General features: G+C 46.3%; 1 long non-coding RNA gene across 1 annotated transcript in view; it reads left to right on the top strand.

Annotated features, from left to right (window-relative positions):
* The first annotated feature begins 16,201 nt into the window (after nt 1-16,201).
* LOC134935101 (uncharacterized) overlaps nt 16,202-18,143 on the top strand; it is a 43,454-nt gene continuing 41,512 nt past the window's right edge. Inside the window, exon 1 of the long non-coding RNA XR_010179901.1 lies at nt 16,202-16,366. This is a non-coding gene — a long non-coding RNA (uncharacterized LOC134935101). The remainder of the gene's footprint in view (nt 16,367-18,143) is intronic.

Raw genomic sequence — 18,143 nt, forward strand, 5'->3', positions numbered from 1 at the left:
AAAGTCCCCAGGCAATGGAAATATTCCAGGAACTGAGAACCAGATTATTGTGCTTTTGAATATCCATTGCATTGGGAGCCTGTCCAGTCTTTAGCAAATATTTTTGGGAAAGATACTGAAAGAAATCCATTTTGAGAGAAAGAGATGTTAGGCCTTTATTTTATCAATGTTGAACATGTATGGGGCATTTGGACAGTGGATGCCAGGTGGAAGCCATATTTGAGAACTAATAGAGAAACAAGCTAATGTGCAATTTTCTCCCTTGTCAGGACAGGGAGTTTAGTGACTAAAGTTATCCTTATTTATGGTACAGTATATTAGTGTGTCCATTCGTTATCATAAAGAAGTAGATGAGGAGCTAGAGGATGAAGTACTTGTTCTTGCATTGGTTTACCCAGAATCAGAGATGTACGTATTATCATTGGAACAAATACCAACATTATTCATATATTTGCCAGATAATGTCAAGGAGAAAATGGAGCACTCAAACATGATGACTGCTCATCCACAATGTTTAGAGATGTAAAAAAAGAACATAGATGAGGGTTATACCCAATTCGGCAGACCAAGCATTTAAAGCAGGATTCCCCTGCTATTTTCTAATCATCTAATGGGAGAAAAGGAAAAGCAGGAGCAGATTATTTTCTAGAATGAGTGGAGCCTGTTAAGATCTACTTGGATGGAGGACAACATTTCTAAGTGATGAAACCCCTTTCCAAGAACAATTGAAACTTCTGCCCTCAACATTTAAAGATTTTCATCCAAAATGAAGTGATCACTGAGTTGAAAATTCCCTATGCTTTCCACATAGTAATAGTCAGAAAAGTGAATGGGGAAATCAGAATATGCATATAATATTGCACTCTCAATGAGAAAACGTTTCTTGATGAATGCACAGTACCCAAGATTTATGAATCTTTAAACTGTCTGCAAGGGAGTCAGTGGTTCTGTATTGTATATTATCAGGTCGCGATGAGTCAAAGGAAACAGAAAAAAATGCTTTTATATAGTAGGTTCTATGAGATTTTGGTAATTTTTAAGACCGTCCCGAGTTATACACTAAGCACTAACTAATTTCCAAAGGAATATTGAAAAGTCTGTTGGAGATATAAATTGCAGAGACGTAACTGTCTGTTTGAATGTCATATAGTATTTGGGAGAACCCTTTTGCAAAAAATCGAGTTTTATAGTAAGAACTTACCTATGTTAAAACTCTTTCTGCGAGGTACACTGGGCTCCACAAGGAAAGATATAGGGGGTGTAGAGTAGGATCTTGATCCGAGGCACCAACAGGCTCAAAAGCTTTGACTGTTCCCAGAATGCATAGCGCCACCTCCTCCATAACCCCGCCTCCCTGCACAGGAGCTCAGTTTTTAGTTAACCAGCCCAATGCAGTAGCAGGAAAAGAGATGACAACGGTAGTAGCCACATACACCACACTCTCACGACAGGAGACGTGTTAGCGGCTAATGCCATACCAACCCAAAGAAGCTAAGGGTCAGGGTGGGCGCCTTGTGGAGCCCAGTGTACCTCGCAGAAAGAGTTTTAACAAAGGTAAGTTCTTACCGTAAAACTCATTTTCTGCTGCGGAGTACACTGGGCTCCACAAGGAAAGACATAGGGGATGTCCTAAAGCAGTTCCTTATGGGAGGGGATGCACTGTGGCGGGCACAAGAACCTGGCGTCCAAAGGAAGCATCCTTGGAAGCGGCAGTATCAAAGGCATAGAACCTTATGAACGTGTTCACTGAAGACCACGTAGCCGCCTTGCACAATTGTTCAAGGGTCGCACCACGGCGGGCCACCCAAGAAGGTCCAACAGACTGAGTCGAATGGGCCGTAATGTGAGCAGGAGTTGATAGACCAGCCCTCACATAAGCATGTGCAATCACCATTCTAATCCATCTGGCCAAAGTTTGCTTGTGAGCAGGCCAGCCCCGTTTGTGAAATCCAAACAGCACAAAGAGAGAATCAGATTTCCTAATAGAAGCAGTTCTCTTCACATAGATATGGAGACCCCGTACCACATCCAAAGACAACTCTTTGGGAGACAGATCAGGAGAGACAAAGGCCGGTACCACAATCTCCTGATTAAGGTGGAACGAAGAAACCACCTTAGGCAAATAACCGGGACGAGTCCTAAGAACCTCCTGATCACAGTGAAATATCAGATGTGGGGAACTACAAGACAAGGCACCCAAATCCGACACTCTTCTAGCTGAAGCAATAGCCAGCAGAAACACCACCTTAAGGGAAAGCCACTTAAGATCAGCTAAACCAAGAGGTTTAAACAGAGACTCTTGTAACGCCTCCAAAACCACCGACAAGTCCCAAGGAGCCACAGGCGGGACATAGGGAGGTTAGATACACAACACACCCTGAGTAAAGGTATGCACATCAGGTAAGGTTGCAATCTTTCTCTGAAACCACACCGACAAGGCAGATATTTGAACCTTGAGGAAGGCCAGACGCAGGCCTAAGTCCAGGCCCTGCTGAAGAAAGGCCAACAACTTGGCTGTACTAAACTTGGAAGCGTCATAATCGTTAGATGCGCACCAACCAAAGTAAGAATGCCAGACCCTATAGTAAATCCGAGCAGAAGCCGGTTTCTGGGCCAGCAACATAGTTTGAATGACCGCTTCAGAAAACCCTTTAGCCCTTAAGATGGAAGCTTCAAGAGCCACGCCGTCAAAGACAGCCGGGCTAGGTCCTGGTAGACACAGGGGCCCTGAACGAGGAAGTCTGGGCATTGTGGAAGTAGAATCGTACGCTCTGACAATAGGTCCTGCAGGTCTGAGAACCAGTGCCGTCTGGGCCACGCTGGAGCTATGAGAAGCAGAATTCCTCTTTCTTGCTTGAACTTCTGAATTACCCTGGGCAGGAGTGACACCGGAGGGAACACATACGGCAGTTGAAACCTCCACGGCACCACCAGCGCATCCACGAATTCTGCTTGAGGATCCCTCGTCCTTGCTCAGAAGACCGGAACCTTGTGATTGTGTCGAAACGCCATCAGATCTATGTCTGGAAAGCCCCACTTTTCCACTAGGAGTTGAAACACTTCTGGATGGAGGCCCCACTCTCCGGTGTGTACGTCCTGACGACTGTGAAAGTCCGCTTCCCAATTCAGGACTCCCGGAATGAATATTGCCGATATGGCCGGTAGATGGCGTTCCGCCCAATGTAGAATCCGTGAGACTTCCTTCATTGCCAAATGGCTTCAAGTGCCGCCTTGATGATTTATGTAAGCCACTGTGGTGGCATTGTCCGACTGTACTTGAACAGGACGGTTCTGAATTAAATGCTGGGCCAAGTTCAACGCATTGAAGACCACCCGCAATTCCAGAATGTTGATCGAGAGGAGAGATTCCTCCTTGGTCCACCGAACCTGAAGGGAGTGTTGCTCCAGCACTGCTCCCCAACCTCTTAGACTGGCATCTGTCGTCAACAGGACCCAGTCGGATATCCAGAAGGGACAGCCCTTGCACAATCGTTGGTCCTGGAGCCACCAGTGCAGCGATAGACAGACCTCCGGAGTCAATGAGATCATGTGAGACCTGATCCGGTGAGGCAGGCCATCCCACTTGGCTAGAATCAGCCTCTGGAGGGGGCGAGAATGGAATTGACCATACTCCACCATGTCGAATGCTGATACCATGAGGCCCAGCACCTGCCTCGCCGAATGTATCAACACTTGCGGACGAGAAAGGAAGCAGCGAATCCTGTCCTGAAGCTTCAGGACTTTCTCCTGAGACAAGAACAATGTCTGGTTGTGAGTGTCCAATAGCGCTCCCAGGTGCACCATGCTCTGAGCAGGGACCAGGGAGGATTTCTTCCAGTTGATGAGCCACCCGTGGGCTTGTAGAAACTGGACAGTCATATCCAGATGACGTAGGAGAAGTTCTGGGGAATTTGCCAGGATTAACAAGTCATCCAGATACGGCAGTATCCTGACCCCTTGACGGCGGAGTACCACCGTCATCACCGCCATAACTTTGGTGAAGACTCGCGGAGCCATAGTTTAACCAAAAGGTAACCCCCGAAACTGGTAATGGAGGTTGCCAATCGCAAATATCAGGTATTGCTGATGTGACACTGCTATAGGAATATGCAGGTAAGCATCCTGTATGTCCAGGGAGACCATGTAGTCCCCAGGTTCCAAGGCCAGAACTATAGAGCGAAGGGTTTCCATACGGAACTTGGAAACTTTCACAAACCTGTTCAATGCCTTGAGGTTGAGAATGGGCCGGGAGGACCCATTCAGTTTCGGGACCAGAAACAGCGGAGTATAGTACCCCCGGCCCCTCTGAGCAAGAGTCACCTGTACTACGACTCCTGTATCCAGGAGGGTCTGTACCACCGAATGTAGAGTGTTTGCCTTTGTCTGGTCCAACGGGACGTCTGTCCGGCAAAATCGATGAGGGGGTCGGTTTTTGAAGGCTATGGTGTAACCTCGAGTGATGACTTCCCATACCCAGGCATCTGAAGTGGTCTTCAACCATTCCTGGGTATACCCTAGAAGCCGGCCCCCCACCCTGGGATCCCCCAGGGGGAGGCCCGCCCCATCATGCGGCAGGCTTATCGGTCTTGGAAGCTGCTGACGGGCAGCCCAGGCTCTTTTGGGCTTCGGCTTACCAGGTTTGGAAGTGCGGGCCTGCTTGTTGTACGCCTGACCCTTTGCTTTACCTGAAGGACGAAAGGGGCGAAAGGAAGTACATTTAGCCTTCGACACAGAAGGTACTTGGCAGACAGGCAGTTTTGGCAGTAGCCAAGTCAGCCACAATCTTATTTAAGTCCTCCCCAAACAGAATATCCCCCTTGAAAGGGAGTACCTCCAGGGTTTTTCTAGAGTCCAGATCCACAGACCAGAATCTCAGCCACAATATTCGGCGAGCCAGGACTGATGTAGTAGAGGCCTTGGCTGCTAGGATACCGGCATCAGAAACCGCCTCTTTAATATAGTGAGAAGCTGTGACAATATATGACAAGCATTGTCTAGCATGGTCAGAAGAGATTTCAGCTTCTAACTCTAGGGCCCATGCTTCATTAGCCTATGCAGCCCATATTGCTGCAATAGTGGGCCTTTGTGCAGCACCCGTGAGGGTGTAAATCGCTTTCAGACAACCCTCCACACGTTTATCCGTAGGCTCTTTTAGAGACGTGATGGTAGTGACAGGTAGAGCTGAGGAAACCACCATCCTAGCCACACGTGAGTCTACTGGAGGAGGCGTTTCCCAATTTTTAGACAGCTCTGGCGCGAGGGGATAGCGAGCCAGCATCTTCTTTTGAGGCACAAACTTCTTACCCGGGTTTCCCCAGGGTTCCTGACGTATATCCATTAGGTGGTCAGAATGAGGTAAAACTGGTTTAACCACCTTCTGACACTTGAACCTATCTGGTTTCTTAGGAGGGGCGGATGGCTCGGGATCATCCGTAATCTGTAAAATTAATTTAATAGCCTCCAAAAGATCAGGAACATCCACATGTGAACTACCCTCCCCATCAGCAGTATCTGTGTCAGAATCTGTGGGGTCAGTGTAAGCGCCATCTTCATCAGACGAGGTATCAGTGACAGCAGTGGATTGTGAGGAGATAAGAGCTTGCTTAGAGGACCCCTTGGTCTTAGGTGAGCGAGGGTCAGACTTTTTAGTAGTCAAGGACTGGTTCAACTTCTTCAATTGAGCAGATAAATTATCCGCACTTGGCGGGTTAGCTGCAGGGACCACATACGGTTGCACCGGCATAGAAGGTCCCATAGGGGGTGTTAGTTTAGTAACTAGCGTATGTAGAAGCGTGGAGAAAGTAGCCCATGGTGGGTCATTATATACCTCCATTGCCACAGTCCCACTGGGGGGCAAGGAGCCCCCAGAACCAGAGCCCAAGGCTGCTGTAGTCTCCTCATAGGGATCTGTGGCATCAACAACACCGGCAGTGTGTTCAGCCCCAGAACCGTTACCCACAGAAGCAGACATGATATTACTTGCAGTATCAGGTAACACAGTATAATTGTCAGCAGCACAATACCTCTTGCCCAAACCCCTGCGCAGTGTAGTCAGCACAAGCAGAGATACAGGAGAGGTATAGTGACTAAAATCACAGAGAAAAATACGTATTAGAGTATATCTTGTGAAAATCCTATATAATCATAAAACCTGACGCACCAAGCCCCCTCAGGTTATAGAATATATAATAGCAAGTTGAGTGAGAGACACGAAATGGAAAGCACTCAGCAAGCTAATGCACAGACATATAGTCACAGTTTAACAATGCAGAGGTTATTACTAACAATAATACTGCACTGGACCATCTTATATATAGCTATGTAGTCAATAGATATAACACTGCAGAGTAAGAACTGGATGTATATCACAGGGCACTTGTACCAGAGAACCCTGACTAAATGCACTCTTTCTTAACTAACACTGTCTAATTGACATGTAGAATACTTAAGTGTCATGTAAAGTCACAGCGCTGACAACCAGGCGGCTTTACACTGGAGGATTTGCCCAAGCAGTCCCAGGAACAGTGTAGCTGAGAGAAATGGCACCCAGACACTGACAGGGAGTGAGGGAGAGACAGATATGCAGCTCCAGGGTGGGAACATTTGCTGGAAATGGCGCCCTGGGGCTGGGGGAGGGGCTCCAGGTCTAAGCCTTATCCCCTCTGCTGGCAAAACCACCAGGTACTGCTGGCTACACATAAAAATGTTTTAAGAGAAAACCTGACCTGCACCCATGCCCTGGTGATCTAGTGGGATCGCCTGTACTGCCACAGTGTCCACCGTCAGCGCGCACGGCCCGCCTCCCACCAACCGCGCCGGATCGCGATAAAGCACGGGTCCCACGAGCAGGACCCACTCACCACCTCCCGAAGCGCGGCCACGTGATCCCCCGTCGTGTGTGCCTGACCAGAAGAAAACCGGAGCCTCCTGCTATAGTTACCCGGCAACCAGGGCTCGGGAGTGTACAGCGCCGCTGGGGAGAGCTGGAGCTGCAGCAGTGAATGTCAAAAGACATATACACACTGCTGCAGCCCTTGAAGTCTTCACTTTTCTTCTCAAAAAAAGCTCTTCTTAGGACTGCCCAGAGCAGCCCCTCTGTTATGTGCCTTATGTGCCTGCTATCTGCGGCACCAACTACAAAACTGAGCTCCTGTGCAGGGAGGCGGGGTTATAGAGGAGGCGGCGCTATGCATTCTGGGAACAGTCAAAGCTTTTGAGCCTGTTGGTGCCTCAGATCAAGATCTTACTCTACACCCCCTATGTCTTTCCTTGTGGAGCCCAGTGTACCCCGCAGCAGAAAATGAGATGATTGAGCATGAATGGAAGCTTTCATTGGACAAATGCAAGTTCTGCCAGATGTCAGTAAGGTATGTAAGTCGCATTGAAAGTAGAGAAGGTCCAGAAAAAGTGGAAGCTGTCACCACATGTCCTCAAGCCACTTAGTTGAGACATCTGTTTGTTTCTAGGTTTTTGTGGCTATTACAGATGGTTTGTCCACAATTATTCTAAACTGTTCAAGCTATTAACTGAACTTCCAAAGCAGTATCCACCTCCACATGGTGTACCAAATCCCTGGGGTTGAAAGGAACCATTCTTTAAAGACAATTCACTATTTGGATAATGGTGGACCCCAGCACCGTTATTGGTATATGCTGACCCTTTCATTAGCATACTGAGGAGTGGCTATTAAATAATGAGACTGATGCTATACTGTATGCTGCATTCTTATTTTCCATTGGTAAAAGACGTGCTGTGGCTCATTATCTGTTAGCAGTCTCAACAGCTCCCTAATTTTCTTCTTTACCTCAGTAACTGATGCAAAAAAGGATCCCCTGTGTACAGATCTGACTTTAGTGAAAAGAAAGAAGTCACCCAGTGCTAGGTCCAGAGAGTATGGAGGGTGTTCTAGCACTGCAGTCCGTTTCTTAGACAAATACTACTAAACAGAGAGAGTTGTGTGGGATGGTGTGTTGTTCTGATGAAGGATGAAACCACTTTTCCCACAACTCTGGTCTTTCTTCTGATTCTTTCCCTCAAAGTTTCTAGAACATTTCTGTAGTAATTTTGATTCATTGTTTTGCCTTCTGGTACCCAGTTTGCCAAAATAACACCCTTGATATCAAAGAAAGCAATAAACATGGCTTTGAATTTGGTTTTGCTTTGACGTGCTTTCTTCAGTCTTGGTGATGATGGTGATTTCCAGTGCTTGGACTGGCGTTTTGTCTCAGGATCTTACTGGAAGATCTATGTTTTATCACAGGTGATAACTTTATGTAAAAAATGTGAATTCACTTGAATTTGTTCGAAAAAGTGTGTACAAATTCACTATCGATTTTCTTTCTGCTCAGCAGTGAAAAGCCTTGAAACCATCTTAGCACAAGCTTTTGTCATGTTAAGATTCAAGAACAGTTTCTTTGTTGATGTTTACCATTTCTGCTATCATTCGGATGTTGAGTCGACGGTCAATTTGATATCTTTTCCCCACATTTGGATTTTTGATGTGCAAGGCCTTCTGGAATGTTCATCATCTTTGACATTCTGCCCCGTAAGCCTTGGTTAATTAACCAAAAGATTTGGTGGGTGTTTTAGTTCAAATGTAACATGTGCAGAAAGAGTTAGATTTGGTTGGGGTGTGTTCAAACTGAAATCTAAATTGCAGTGTAGATATGAAGCAGACAGTATTTACCCTGCACAGAAACAATATAACCCACCCAAATCTAACTCTCTCTGCACATATTACATCTGCCCCACCTGCAGTGCAAAATAGTTTTGCCCAGTTGCTAATGAAACCCTCCCTTTACTATTAAAGTATAAATATAGATTACCTATTAATTAATTGTGCCTCCACCCAGGCTAAATATTTAGTTAAGGCTTGCCTGGGTAAGCCTCCCTCAATTCTTGTATGTATGTATGTATGTATGTATGCCTTTCTAATTAAATCATACGTCACATATGTTGTACCTGTTTTCTCTTCCAGGATCTCCGGATCAAACTCCAGCTCACAGACGCAAATGGTAAGTATACTATGTTCAATTTATTAACACAACATATCGTTATCATGCATTAATGACTGTTATACATCAACTAATAAATACCATACATATACTGTATTCTCCCCTATTACCTATACAGTAATTGACTGCATGCAACACAAAAATTACCTTCTTTATGCAACACCATTAGGTGTTAGAGTGACCCGGGTACTCTCAACCAATAAAATGTTTGCGCAGTTGGGGCCCAGTGAATGCATAGAGAAGCTGTTGTCCCTTGGAAGTAGTGAAGAGTTTTTCAATGCAGAACTTATAGTCAAATTTAATCCCTTTTTCTGGAAATAAATAGATGATCTTTCTCTCTCTATGTTTCCTTTCCTTCAGCCAGCTAACAGATGCAGAGTTTTACTAACATTAGAAAGTACTATTTTGTATCCGTTTGGCATATGTAGGTAATTTAAGTGGATTGCTAGAGTTCTATTCAGCCTTTCTCTTTCCTTGGTTACTTTTGTTTCCTTTTAAAGTTTATAGACTCTGTATCAATCATGTAACCTTTCCAGTACTCTAGTGATAACTCTGCAGCTCACATCAGAAATAGTCTTTCCTAAGCAGGATAAAGCCGACTTAAATAATAGACTACTTCTTTGCAACAACAATACTCCAGTTGCACAATGCCAAAAGAATTTACATATTCAAAAGTTTATATGACCCAAATATTAAATCTTGTTCAGCTATATATATATATATACAGTCTCATTACCGCTGTGTATGTATATATATATATATATATATATATATATATATATATATATATACGATAACAATCTCCATCTTATTATATGGTGGGGTATATCACTTGCATAAATGGTCTATTATCCAGCTTGTAGATTTCTTATAATTACGCTCGCACACTCATGGTGTATTCTAGCGGGAACTTATTAATGAGCCTCTGAACATTGAATTAGTCCTTTACTGCTAATGGTCTCTACTCTTATCAGCCATCACAACCTTGTAATAACCCAGAAGGGTCTTTAATTCTAGCCACACTGTTCTTTTTAAAGTATATGCATCCAACATCTATATGGCATTTACAAATGAGTATTCAATGTAGTCACTGTCTCTGCTCTCAACATATACTAAATGAATAACTTAGGATGCAGGGAGCTTAATAATTGTAAATATGTGGCTCCATCACAGTTCAACCTATTCACATTTTACTGTGCACACTGACAGTATTCTTCTGCTCTATATTGTCGCTTATATCATCACATTACTTGTCTTGGGTTTTGCTGACTCCTGAATATAAAATAAGAATTTACTTACCGATAATTCTATTTCTCGGAGTCCGTAGTGGATGCTGGGGTTCCTGAAAGGACCATGGGGAATAGCGGCTCCGCAGGAGACAGGGCACAAAAAAGTAAAGCTTTACTAGGTCAGGTGGTGTGCACTGGCTCCTCCCCCTATGACCCTCCTCCAGACTCCAGTTAGGTACTGTGCCCGGACGAGCATACACAATAAGGGAGGCATTTTGAATCCCGGGTAAGACTCATACCAGCCACACCAATCACACCGTACAACTTGTGATCTAAACCCAGTTAACAGTATGACAACAGAAAGGGCCTCTTAAAGATGGCTCCTTAACAATAACCCGAATTAGTTAACAATAACTATGTACAAGTATTGCAGATAATCCGCACTTGGGATGGGCGCCCAGCATCCACTACGGACTCCGAGAAATAGAATTATCGGTAAGTAAATTCTTATTTTCTCTATCGTCCTAAGTGGATGCTGGGGTTCCTGAAAGGACCATGGGGATTATACCAAAGCTCCCAAACGGGCGGGAGAGTGCGGATGACTCTGCAGCACCGAATGAGAGAACTCCAGGTCCTCCTTTGCCAGGGTATCAAATTTGTAAAATTTTACAAACGTGTTCTCCCCCGACCACGTAGCTGCTCGGCAGAGTTGTAATGCCGAGACCCCTCGGGCAGCCGCCCAAGATGAGCCCACCTTCCTTGTGGAGTGGGCTTTTACAGTTTTAGGCTGTGGCAGGCCTGCCACAGAATGTGCAAGTTGAATTGTGTTACAAATCCAACGAGCAATCGACTGCTTAGAAGCAGGTGCGCCCAACTTGTTGGGTGCATACAATATAAACAGCGAGTCAGATTTTCTGACTCCAGCCGTCCTTGCAATGTATATTTTTAAGGCTCTGACAACGTCCAACAACTTGGAGTCCTCCAAGTCGCTAGTGGCCGCAGGCACCACAATAGGTTGGTTCAGATGAAATGCTGATACCACTTTAGGGAGAAAATGCGGACGAGTCCGCAGTTCTGCCCTATCCGAATGGAAGATTAGATAAGGACTTTTATAAGATAAAGCCGCCAATTCAGATACTCTCCTGGCAGAGGCCAGGGCTAGTAACATAGTCACTTTCAATGTGAGATATTTCAAATCCACCTTTTTCAATGGTTCAAACCAATGGGATTTGAGGAAATCTAAAACTACATTTAGATCCCACGGTGCCACCGGAGGCACCACAGGAGGCTGTATATGCAGTACTCCCTTGACAAAAGTCTGGACCTCAGGGACAGAGGCCAATTCTTTTTGGAAGAATATTGACAGGGCCGAAATTTGAACCTTAATGGATCCCAATTTGAGACCCATAGATAATCCTGATTGCAGGAAATGTAGGAAACGACCCAGTTGGAATTCCTCCGTCGGAACCCTCCGATCCTCGCACCACGCTACATATTTTCGCCAAATGCGGTGATAATGTTTCACGGTGACTTCCTTCCGTGCCTTAATCAAGGTAGGAATGACTTCTTCTGGAATGCCTTTCCCTTTTAGGATCTGGCGTTCAACCGCCATGCCGTCAAACGCAGCCGCGGTAAGTCTTGAAAAAGACAGGGACCCTGCTGTAGCAGGTCCCTTCTCAGAGGTAGAGGCCACGGTTCGTCCGTGAGCATCTCTTGAAGTTCCGGATACCAAGTCCTTCTCGGCCAATCCGGAACCACTAGTATTGTTCTTACTCTTCTTTGCCGTATGATCTTCAATACCTTTGGTATGAGCGGCAGAGGAGGAAACACATACACTGACTGGTACACCCAAGGAGTTACCAGTGCGTCCACAGCTATTGCCTGTGGATCTCTTGACCTGGCGCAATATTTGTCCAGTTTCTTGTTGAGGCGAGACGCCATCATGTCTACAATTGGTCTTTCCCAACGGTCTATTAACATGTTGAAGACTTCTGGATGTAGACCCCACTCTCCCGGATGAAGAACGTGTCTGCTGAGGAAGTCTGCTTCCCAGTTGTCCACGCCCGGGATGAACACTGCTGACAGTGCTATCACGTGATTCTCCGCCCAGCGAAGAATCTTGGCAGCTTCTGCCATTGCACTCCTGCTTCTTGTGCCGCCCTGCCTGTTTACATGGGCGACCGCCGTGATGTTGTCCGACTGAATCAACACCGGCTTTCCTTGCAGGAGAAGTTCCGCCTGGCTTAGAGCATTGTAGATTGCTCTTAGTTCCAGAATGTTTATGTGAAGAGACTTTTCCAGACTCGTCCATACTCCCTGGAAGTTTCTTCCTTGTGTGACTGCTCCCCAGCCTCTCAGGCTGGCGTCCGTGGTCACCAGGATCCAATCCTGAATGCCGAATCTGCGGCCTTCTAATAGGTGAGCCTTCTGCAACCACCACAGAAGTGACACCCTTGTCTTTGGTGACAGGGTTATTCGCAGGTGCATCTGCAGATGCGACCCTGACCATTTGTCCAACAGATCCCTTTGGAATATTCTTGCATGGAATCTGCCGAATGGAATTGCTTCGTAAGAAGCCACCATTTTTCCCAGGACTCTTGTGCATTGATGTACTGACACTTTTCCTGGTTTTAGGAGGTTCCTGACCAGATCGGATAACTCCTTGGCTTTTTCCTCTGGAAGGAAAACCTTTTTCTGAACCGTGTCCAGAATCATTCCTAGGAACAGCAGACGAGTTGTCGGGATTAAATGGGATTTTGGAATATTCAGAATCCACCCGTGTTGTCTTAGCACCTCTTGAGATAGTGCTAAAGCTGTCTCCAGCTGTTCTCTGGACCTTGCCCTTATTAGGAGATCGTCCAAGTATGGGATAACTAATACGCCTTTTCTTCGAAGAAGAATCATCATCTCGGCCATTACCTTGGTAAAGACCCGAGGCGCCGTGGACAATCCGAACGGCAGCGTCTGAAACTGATAGTGACAGTTTTGAACAATGAACCTGAGGTACCCCTGGTGTGCGGGGTAAATCGGAACGTGTAGATACGCATCCTTGATGTCCAAGGATACCATAAAGTCCCCTTCTTCCAGGTTCGCTATCACTGCTCTGAGTGACTCCATCTTGAACTTGAACTTTTTTATGTAGAGGTTCAAGGACTTCAGATTTAGAATAGGCCTTACCGAGCCATCCGGCTTCGGTACCACAAATAGAGTGGAATAATACCCCTTTCCTTGTTGTAATAGGGGTACTTTGACTATCACCTGCTGAGCGTACAGCTTGTGAATGGCTTCCAACACCCTCTCCCTTTCGGAAGAGACGGTTGGTAAGGCAGACTTCAGGAAACGATGAGGAGGATCCGTCTCTAATTCCAACCTGTACCCCTGAGATATTATCTGCAGGATCCAGGGGTCTACCTGCGAGTGAGCCCACTGCGCGCTGTAATTTTTGAGACGGCCCCCCACTGTCCCCGAGTCCGCTTGAGAGGCCCCAGCGTCATGCTGAGGTTTTTGCAGGAGCCGGGGAGGGCTTCTGTTCCTGGGAAGGAGCTGCCTGTTGGTGTCTCTTCCCTCTTCCTCTGCCTCGTGGCAGGTACGACAAGCCCTTTGCTCTCTTATTTTTGTAGGAGCGAAAAGGCTGCGGTTGAAAGGTCGGTGCCTTTCTCTGTTGGGGAGTGACTTGAGGTAAAAAAGTGGATTTCCCGGCAGTAGCCGTGGCCACCAAGTCTGATAGACCAACTCCAAATAACTCCTCCCCTTTATACGGCAAAACCTCCATGTGACGTTTTGAATCCGCATCGCCTGTCCACTGTCGTGTCCATAAGGCTCTTCTGGCTGAAATGGACATAGCACTCACCCGAGATGCCAGTGTGCAAATATCCCTCTGTGCATCACGCATATAGATAAATGCATCCTTTATTTGTTCTAACGACAGTAAAACATTGTCCCTATCTAGGGTATCAATATTTTCAATCAGGGATTCTGACCAAACTACTCCAGCACTGCACATCCAGGCAGTTGCTATAGCTGGTCGTAGTATAACACCTGCATGTGTGTATATATTCTTTTGAATAACTTCCATCTTTCTATCTGATGGATCCTTAAGTGCGGCCGTCTCAGGAGAGGGTAACGCCACTTGTTTGGATAAGCGTGTGAGCGCCTTGTCCACCTTAGGGGGTGTTTCCCAGCGCGCCCTAACCTCTGGCGGGAAAGGGTATAATGCCAATAACTTTTTTGAAATTATCAACTTTTTATCAGGAGCAACCCACGCTTCATCACACACGTCATTTAATTCTTCTGATTCAGGAAAAACTGTTTGTAGTTTTTTCACACCATACATAATACCCTGTTTTACGGTATCTGTAGTATCAGCTAAATGTAACGTCTCCTTCATTGCCAAAATCATATAACGTGTGGCCCTACTGGAAAATACGTTTGAATTTCTATCGTCGTCACTGGAATCAGTGCCCGTGTCTGGGTCTGTGTCGACCGACTGAGGCAAAGGGCGTTTTACAGCCCCTGACGGTGTTTGAGGCGCCTGGACAGGCATTAATTGATTGTCCGGCCGCCTCATGTCCTCAACTGACTGTTTAAGGGAAGATAAACCATCACGTAATTCCACAAATAAAGGCATCCATTCTGGTGTCGACCCCCTGGGGGGTGACATCTGCATATTTGGCAATTGCTCCGCCTCCACACCAATATCGTCCTCATACATGTCGACACCACGTACCGACACACACCGCAAACTCACAGGGAATGCTCTAATGAAGACAGGACCCACTAGCCCTTTTGGGGAGACAGAGGGAGAGTCTGCCAGCACACACCACAAAGCGCTATATATACAAGGGATATCCTTATATTAAGTGCTCCCTTATAGCTGCTTTAATATATATATATATAGCCATTAATGTGCCCCCCCTCTCTGTTTTACCCTGTTTCTGTAGTGCAGTGCAGGGGAGAGACCTGGGAGCCGTTCTGACCAGCGGAGCTGTGACAGAAAATGGCGCCGTGTGCTGAGGAGATAGGCCCCGCCCCTTTTTCGGCGGGTTCTTCTCCCGCTATTTTTCCAGTCAGGCAGGGGTTAAATATCTCCATATAGCCCCTATGGGCTATATGTGAGGTATTTTTAGCCTTGTATAAGGTTTATATTTGCCTCTCAGAGCGCCCCCCCCCAGCGCTCTGCACCCTCAGTGACTGCCCAGTGAAGTGTGCTGAGAGGAAAATGGCGCACAGCTGCAGTGCTGTGCGCTACCTTATGAAGACTGAGGAGTCTTCAGCCGCCGGTTTCCGGACCTCTTCACGCTTCAGCATCTGCAAGGGGGTCGGCGGCGCGGCTCCGGGACCGGACTCCACGGCTGGGCCTGTGTTCGATCCCTCTGGAGCTAATGGTGTCCAGTAGCCAAGCAGCAAATCCACTCTGCATGCAGGTGAGTTTACTACTTTCCCCCTAAGTCCCACGTTGCAGTGATCCTGTTGCCAGCAGGACTCACTGTAAAGAAAAAAAACCTAAACTAAACTTTCTCTAAGCAGCTCTTTAGGAGAGCCACCTAGATTGCACCCTTCTCGTTCGGGCACAAAATCTAACTGGAGTCTGGAGGAGGGTCATAGGGGGAGGAGCCAGTGCACACCACCTGACCTAGTAAAGCTTTACTTTTTTGTGCCCTGTCTCCTGCGGAGCCGCTATTCCCCATGGTCCTTTCAGGAACCCCAGCATCCACTTAGGACGATAGAGAAATATATATGCATATAGTTTATACTAGGGCCAAAGTTGGCAGCGTAGGGCTCAATATTTACTTTTGGCCACTCTATGCTGCAAGTCACTAGATAATCCAAGCTGTTCTACACTGCAAAGCCAGTTCAAGGCCAATGAGGTGCGACTGTGTGCTGCTCAGTTTAAGCTCACTTACAGCTTGTAGAGTCTGGGCCAACTTCTCCCCTGACTCCTCCCTCCAGAATGACTGCCTCTGCTGGGCCAGTCCCTCTATATGTGCTGCGAATCAGAAGACTGCAGGGCTTGTTCCCTCTCCGTTGCCGTGGGAGCACTCCCCTCCGGCTCTCCGTCTGAACAGCCGCTCTCTGCGCCGCCTCCGCTCAGCCAGCTGCCCCTTCTCCCGCTGAGCCCAACAGGTACTCAGGGTGTAGGCAGAGCTGGGGAACTTCGGTCACCGCCTCCGCTCTCCGCCGCCACTCAGCCCTGCCCTGTATTGGCTGCGCTACCCGGTCTCCAGACGCCGCTGCACAGCTCTTACATCAGCGCTGGGAACCCGAGTGTGCCCACAAACAGGGGGATCAGCAGTCTGCCTCACCGCCGGTGGGGAGCTCTTATTTATTCTCCCCCTACCTCCGGCTCGTGCAGCTCCTTTCCCGCCGGAGCCGTGCGCTATCCCCTAGCCGCCGCCAATCAGTGTCTGTCTCTCCCCAAGCTCGCGATCAGCCCTGCATCCTCACTCGTGGACCCGCTCTTCCCGCCCTGCAGGTTATTACTCCCGCAGCGCGTGGACAGCATTAGGGACCCCATCTGCCGCTCTCTGATGCCCTGCAGCCTATTGCTGGCTCACAAGGTCTCTCACTATCTTAAAAGACACACGGCAACTGCTAGGCCGATACAATTATATCGGCTGACCTCTGTTTTTCTTGTATTACTATACGACAGGCTATAATGTTAAGCACCCCTGCACCTATTCCACATCTAATATATAATCCAATAAATTATAAACATGTAATTTCCTAAAATATACCTTCAGCCCTGCCTGTACTTACATATCATACATATATATACATACCATTTCATATATTTACACTTACTTTCCCATATATTATATATTATATTAATATTCTTCAGGTCCAGTGAAGTAATATACTAAGGGTATGAACTCTTATATTATAAATTTTTAAATAAATAAAATACACATATGCATATAGATCTCAAAACATCCATCAATTCATCGCTAAATACAATAACCGGAATCCATGTTACACTAACTTTTGTGGTTTGTTAACAAACCTGAATAACCGCCTACGATCTTTATTCAGAGTCAGACGTATCCATAATCACAAAATGCTATATACTTTAAAATCCAGTCTTTGTTACCTATTCAGAGTCAGTTGCATATGCATATTCCGAGCTGTGACTCATTTCCCGTGGCTGGACATGCCTCCCCTTGATGTAATACTGGATTTCCATTGGAAGCGTGGTTCATGTGTTCATTTGCAATATGTAGAAAATAGCAGTGCAAAATGCAATAGCAATACAGTTATTGGCTGGATAGAGCTAAGTACCCTAATGCATTGGTGCAACGAAGCAGTTACAAATATTATTTTATTTTTTTAATGACAACACTTTAGAACATGCGTAGGCTTCTTAGTCCCTGAGTGTGTAATGCAAAATCTGTTTATAGTGTTTCAGATCTACTCTGAATAAGTCCCACATTGAGAACCGGTGGAAGAATAAAGAAGTAAATTCTTTTGCGAAAGTATAACCATAAGGTCATTCTGAGGCTAGATTCTGATCACTGTTACTGACCTCTGATGGAGAGTGAGGTGAAGAGCTACTGTGATTCCTGTACAAGAAAGATGTTGCCTTCCCATTGGGCTCCACTGTCCGAAATTGCTAGTAGTGGGCCAATGGAACTAGTATGCATTGATCTTCATTCTTGATAAGCAAGGGCTGGACAGCCTAGTAGTGACAGCTTGTAGTGACAGCTGGTAGTGACCGCTAGTAGTGACAGCTTATTTCACTCGTTATGCCTAGGCCTATATCAATATCAGTACAAATCAGATAGAAGCTACTATGGCTAAAAACATGTGGGAGAGGTTTTCTGTAAATTACCGGCTTCCTGATAGAAAGCACCAATCAACAGAGTGATTTCAAAAGGCAGATTATCAAGGATTTGTGTACTCTTTG

Source organism: Pseudophryne corroboree, chromosome 6 (genome assembly GCF_028390025.1).
Source record: "Pseudophryne corroboree isolate aPseCor3 chromosome 6, aPseCor3.hap2, whole genome shotgun sequence".
NCBI classification, from domain to species: domain Eukaryota; kingdom Metazoa; phylum Chordata; class Amphibia; order Anura; family Myobatrachidae; genus Pseudophryne; species Pseudophryne corroboree.